Source organism: Coturnix japonica, chromosome 20 (assembly GCF_001577835.2).
Source record: "Coturnix japonica isolate 7356 chromosome 20, Coturnix japonica 2.1, whole genome shotgun sequence".
NCBI classification, from domain to species: Eukaryota; Metazoa; Chordata; class Aves; order Galliformes; family Phasianidae; genus Coturnix; species Coturnix japonica.
The window spans coordinates 3,812,827-3,819,662 of record NC_029535.1 but is presented as its reverse complement, the minus strand read 5'-3'; positions in this window follow the sequence as shown (position 1 = coordinate 3,819,662).

The window sequence follows — 6,836 nt, the reverse complement described above, 5'->3', positions numbered from 1 at the left end:
GCATCCTGGCCCTGCCCCATGTCTCTGCTAGATCTTATTAAGCCTTTCAACAGTGCCAAGACAAAGGGAATGTCCCATTACAAAGATGGATAAAATGAGTCACCAAGTTTTTAGAGCGACTTGCCCAGGTGCTTGGCGCACTGGTGAAATCGTAGGCACTTTGTCCCACCTATCAGTCTCCCTATGGCAAATGGGTTGGAGAAGGATGCGGTGCTGGCTAAATGATGGCATGCACAAGTATTGTGCCCGAGTTGCAGACTAGATTTACTTAAAATGAACTCATTGAGATGTTGGCAGGTGGGTTAATCTGCCAGGCTGAGCTGTGAGGGCCAGATGGGTGCAGCACTGCCTGCCCTCAACTGCTAACCACCAAGTGCTCCAATGCCTGCTACAAATTGCTTTACAGCCCAGGAAGCATTGCCACATCAGATGCAGCACGATAGCAGTGGGAGGGCAGGGGCAGCACCAACCTGGGGGGACCTATTCAGAACTGGGGGATGTGCAGCAGGTCTGACATGCTTCACATCTTTGCCAGAGCAGCCACCTTCCCCTCCCTGCTCCCCCCCCAGAAAAACAAAGGATGCAGTGCCTGCCTGTGCAATGCTGGTTAGTGTAATTACTGCTGGGAGATGGCAATCTGGCAGCCGAGCCCCAGCAGGAAGGGTGATGCCAGCCCCTCCTGCAGCACACACAGGTCCAGGCAGGAGGCAGCGGGCACAGGACAGGATGCATGGATCTGCCTTTGGTGGGACTCAGGAAACTGGGTCAGAAACTCTGATTTCAAGACATATAGCGCCACGGCAAAGCTGGCTTTGCCTTCCTCATCACTGGGTGCTGTATCATATTGAGAGCTCATGTTAGGCACCGGGTTTTGGGCAGAAAGTACAGGGAGGAGGGGATCTGCCATCTCTGCCATCACACACACCCCTAAAGGGCTGGTAGATAACACCCCTCTCTCCATCTGCTTCTCTAAAATCATTTCACTCCAGAAAACCTCTGTTCTCACCGTGCTGAAGAACCTAATTCCTGCTGTTTTCAACAGGCATTGGGTATCTGAGGATTATCTAAGATGAAGTGTCTGGTCTCCAGAGGCTAAAGCGTAAAGAAAAAGAATTTTCCTTATAATTTTAAACCTAAATCATCTCTCATACAAATGAGTTGATTTGTTCTGTATAAGCTGAGTTCTGCAGCAGCCCTTGCAAATAAAAGCAGTACACTCCTCTTGCTTCTCTCAACAGAAGAAATTTCTTCTTATTTCTTTCTATGTCCAAAGATTTTCTGGCATCCATATAAAGGTTAAATCTTGCCTGAAAGCATTTGCCTTTCCTATTGGAGTTTGATTAACTATGGCAGAAATGATACTGTGAAGTGAGAGCTCTGAAGACTGGAGTGGTATCAGACAGACAGACATGTGGGGGGAGAAATGAGGCTTTTTAAGTTTTTGAAGCAGTTTTGAATGAGGTCTAAATTGCACCAAATAATGTGCTTAAATAAACTGCTAGCAAAGGAAACAGCTGTCGGAATATTATACGAGTACTTCTCTGGATCCAAGTATATGCCCTACAGTTACAGAACAGAAAATTGCCAAATGAAGATTTAAAGTGACAAGACCTGTGTGTGGCACAACAGCAGGTAGAACAAGAGAGTTATTTAAGCTGCTTTAAATGTGACTGTCCCGTGCACTGAGTATTGAATTTTTTCAGTAGTTGCCTTGTGTTTTTTTTCTCTATGCTCTGTTAACACAGCAAGGTTCTGATCGCATCTAATGGTTTAAAGCAAAGCTATTGAACAGTATTTACTGCCTTAGGAAAGACTGATTTAGATTTACTATTGAAATAGAAACTGTTTAAAACAACACCCAAAAGATACACGGCAAAAAGAAGAAAAAAATGTCTAAGCCCCCATTTCTTCATATACGACTTTGAAATGAAGGAACTATCATGACCATGGGCACACAAGAAAGCTGGGCCCACAAACTGGGTGTCTCATTTGCAGATGTTGTGTCCGTAGCTAGACATGCTAATCACGTGCCAATTTCAAGTGGGCAGTAATTGCCAGCTATGTTGTCTTCATTCTTTCAAAGGAGAGGTAAGGATGAGCAGGTGTATCACTCCCGTTTTCTTTTAGGCATTGTCTTTACTGCTGTGAAAGCACTTCACAAGCAGAAGTAATAAAAGCTCTTTGTAAGGCAGCTTTTCGTCCTCATGTGGTGTGGGAAGCTGAAGAGTCTCTGCACTTCCCATCGTGGGCAGGAATTAAGTCTGAGGGTGCAATCTGGGCATTCACAGTTTGCAATTGAGTGGAAATTTCCTTTTGACCTTGGAGAGGAAGAGGGTTTCACTCTTCGGAGTTGTACATATGTCAATCCATATCCAGCTCCTGACTGAAGAGCCTCTGCTAGCAGCAGAATGAGTTAATGGTGCACATGAGCACCCAAATCCACGCCTGGGCCTCCAGCTCAATCACCACCACCTCCTCGTGCTCTCTGCCTCTCCCATAAACCTTAGAAAACATTTCAACAGAGCAACATAAATTAATGCAAAGAGAACTCAACAAAGAAATGCAAAAAAACCTACAGCATTTAGATGAGTTTACGTGTATTCTTAAGCACTTGGCCAAGTTCTGCCCATGACTCTTTGGGCAGAGGAGTGTGTCTGTAAGCATGAGCTCTGATTGCACAGTGCTGGGCCTGGGAGAAGGAGAAAAGGGTTCAGGTTTTTAATAAGCAAAGAACACGAGTCAGCCTGCAAAGCCAGCTCTGAGATGAAACATTCCAACCAATCCATCCCTATGGTATCGTGGTGGCTGTATTTTTGGAAACTCTGCTTTTTTACATTTCTATTTTCCCGTGGCTCTGCCTCTGGACCTCATTAATCTCCATAGTATTTGCAAGTGAACAATTGCCCTAATTCCATCTGGCTGGAGTACAAAAAAATAAAGACTTCAGAAAAAAGAAAAAAAAAAAGTTGCTCTTTTCATTCTTCTTCCCTTTCCCTCCTTATTCTGGAAATGCCTGGCAATTTAACACTTAGCCACTTGTTAATGATATTTCCAGAGTTAGGCTGGTTGGTACAACTTGAGAAATGGGATGATTAATAGCTAGGCATATGAGAGTGCTCTGTAGGCCGAGCTGCTGCTGTTGCATTGACCTTGTTTCACAGAGGATGATCTTTTTCAACACCACTGAACTGAAATTAGAACCCAAAGGTGTGGACTTAGACCTTGCTCCTGCCTGCACCCAGTTCTCTTGTGTTTGACGGACTGATTCACTCTGCTTAATGATGAATGTATGAAAATTTTCTGTCTTAGGAGCCAAAAATAAGGAATATATCTGCTGGTGTCAGTGGATGTAAATTAGAAATGAAAGGGTGGTTGATGGAAGAGGCTCACTGTTGGCTTTTTTTTATGATAGACAGCCAGTCACTCACACCATACAGGAACCAAAGGGATGCTGCTGGAGGATACAACAAGCTGAAGTTAGATAAACCCTATAATGAAAAGTTACCTAAATTACTTCTTGGAGGGTTCTGAATGGGGTGAATTTTCTGATCTGAACACACTTCTAAGGGCACCAAAACAGGACCTCAAAATCCAGCATCTCTAAAATAAAAGATACCAGCCTACAACCCTGAAGAAAAGAACAGTTGACATATGAGTTTTCAGCTCGGAAAAGTGTCAGCATTGTGTGTCTCTGAGCCACTTCTGCAGTGGCTTTTACTGTGTAAAGCTCAAAACTGGCAAAAGCCTTTTTTTCAAACACGCATCTGTTATGTTTGGGCTTCATTTTAATTTTCAGCCAGTCCTCGTTCATATTTCTAATAGAAGCAGATCAGCACAGCGCTGCATTCCCTCTCATTTGGTGTTGGAAGGTGGAGCTCAGCACCAGGCACCTCCGAGCAGCACTGTGCTGCAGCTGGGAGCTGGCGTCTTTGCATGGAGAATGTTTCAGTTCTAGATTGTGAAGTAAAATGTAGAATTAGTGAGAGAAAGTGATAGTAATTGCAGCTGAAACACACGCAGAGGAGGAGAAGCGCAGTTCGCAGCCACTGCAGCCTTCATGCCACCCAGCTCCACAGAGTTATGAAATGAATCCTGATTTACAGGCAGGTAATTAAGAACAGATCTGCTGAGTGAGAGCCTGCAGCTCCTGCTGCCAGCTGGGTCCTGTCAGGCTCTCACCTCTCTGCTGCTCTTTGGGCTTCTCCACCCCTCCAGCTCTGAGCTTGCATGAAGACTTTTAGGGGTTTCTTTTACATTTTTATATTTTATTCATTCAAGCCTGCACTAATCCTCATTAATACCAGTAGCATAAAGTAAGAGCTGGAGAAAGAGCATGGAAAGAATATAGTTGTTTTTTTCATGCAATTACCATTCCATGTTCCTAAAAATCAAGCAGAAACGGACTTCCATGACCGTGTTTTAAAGACACCAGTGGGCACGATCACAGTATAAGCTTCATATTTTAAACATTTAAGGTAGATTACATGCTTTACCAGTGTCTCCAGTAGAGAAGCTAAATAAAACTCTTTGTCCCTTAGCCCCACATTATAGAAATGTCCTCAGGTCAGCAGCCAAACTTCAGTGAGGTTCCATCTACTCGCTCGCTGCTCCTGCTGATATCTGGCAGAGCTGGCTGGGCACGTCCAGGAGGCTTTGCATTCTTTGCACAGATTGGAAGGTGGGGAAATTAACTGAGGGGTTGTTATGGTGGTGGTTTTTATGTTCAAGTCCCAGTGTAGGTCTCCACAGGCTGCAAACTGTTTCAGTCTGTATTTCCCTGCCAGCAAAGCATTTCAGCATGTGCAGTTTTTGCTCAGCTGATGAACAACACTGACTGTAGGGTTTCAGGAGCTGCCGTTCCACACTGGGGATCCAGCCAGCCAGCAGCTGTTAAAAGAACGGCTCCGTATTTGTGAGCTGAAAGGTCTCAGCAGCATAAACTGCCTTCCTTTAGGTGATGATGTATTTCATTTCATGCTTCAGAGAAAAAAAGCAGACAATACTCCTGGACGGTCTTTAAATCCTATAGAAAAACACATCCCAGCCACACACAGCTACCATTTATGATTTGTAGTGATGTAGGTAGCGCCACATCCAGGGAGCTGGAAGCTGCATGTCTACAGATATATTGATTGTAGGGCATTTTGTTAAGTTCTACTTCTGTTACTTGTTGAAAATGGTAATCACCTTCTCTATCCCACACACCTGAGCTCGCATTGATATGAATTTGGAAAATACTATATTAAATGATTTATTCAACCTTCATCCATTTCCTAATAACGTAATGAATTACTGGTGGGTAGTAGGAAAAAGAAACAGAATAGTATTTCAACAGAGGCAGCCATTGAAAAAAGCAAAGTGGAAGGAAAGTGTTTTCCACGCCACCAGATTATGAGCTTTGAAATATTTTCCTATCCAAAAGTAGGACGACAGTATGAAAACAACCCTCTTCAAGTGCTTTAACAAACAGAAGTTTCCTCCAATGCAAGATCTGGCCAATGAACATGTAAAGTCTTCTGCTAAAAGCAAAAGTCAACTTTAAAAATACAAGGAGTGACTTCAGAAGAAAGGGCAGAACACTTAAAAAGTAACCATTTAAAGTCAAACTCACCCTCTCATTTAGGAAAGTTTGATTTTGATGATTCAACACCTCCTGTGGAAGACACATTTCTCAGCGGGTCTCAGCTGTGCTCAGTGCATCTGCTCTCCCAGAGACACTCTACTGAAATGCACCACTTCTCAGGGAAGCTAAACAAGCAGCAAAAGTGATCGTTGAAGTCTCTTCTGTTACTAACACCTACAGGAATCTCGGAGTAGAGATAGGCCTGGCCTGCCTTGCAAGAACCTAGTAAAAGGAGGAGAGGAGAGGAGAGGAGAGGAGAGGAGAGGAGAGGAGAGGAGCAAATCAAAAGTAACAGTGAAACAACAAAGCAAGTAGGAAAAAGAAAAAACAACCTGCAGAAATGACTTAACGAAAGAAAACAACAAAATAATTACACAGAGGATAGCTACAAATCTGCTCAGTTATTTGCAATGTAATGACAGCATTTGGTTCAATCTGAGCATTATAGTTACACTGTTTTTCACTCTGACTGTGCACTGCACACAACAACCTCTGTGGGTTTGTTTCTTTTTTTTCTTATTTTTTACAAAGTGGGAAATTCACAACGATAAAGAAAAAAGGCAGCAAAAGCTCCAAGATGCCTTCATCCTCTTTTCAAAGACTGGTAATGAAAAGGAAACTGGTTGTATTCAGAGCTGCCAGGCTATCAGATGGAATGAGATTTGAAGTTAAAATATATATATATATATATATATATATATATATATATATATATATATATATAAATTAATGGCATGCTAAATATGTTGTTGAAATGCACTGGGAATAGCTTCACGTTAAGAGGAAAACAGCTTAAAATCATGTAAAACGGAGGTCAGGCGTGAGAAGGAATGTGTCTGTAGAGAATTGTGTGCATGCTAAAAGCTGCCCGCAAATTCTAAATACACACACTGTGAGAAGTGCACAATAACATCGTCAAATGATGTTTTCAGACGGGGAATTATTTGCATCCGCAGCTATTTTGGGTTATGCTTCATCACAGCATACTTTTTCACTTATGGCAATCTTGCATTTAGTGACATAAACAAATATGAAGATAGGGGTCACTGCAATTTTTTTCTGCAAAAAATCAAGAACCAGATAAGAACAGCCTTGATCTGCTCTGTTAAAAACCCTGAATGCTTTTATCAGTTTTGATCACGGAGGCCAATTTCCTTATAGCTCTGCTCTCTAAGGAACTGAGGCTTGCACACTCACACTCTGGGCACGCGTG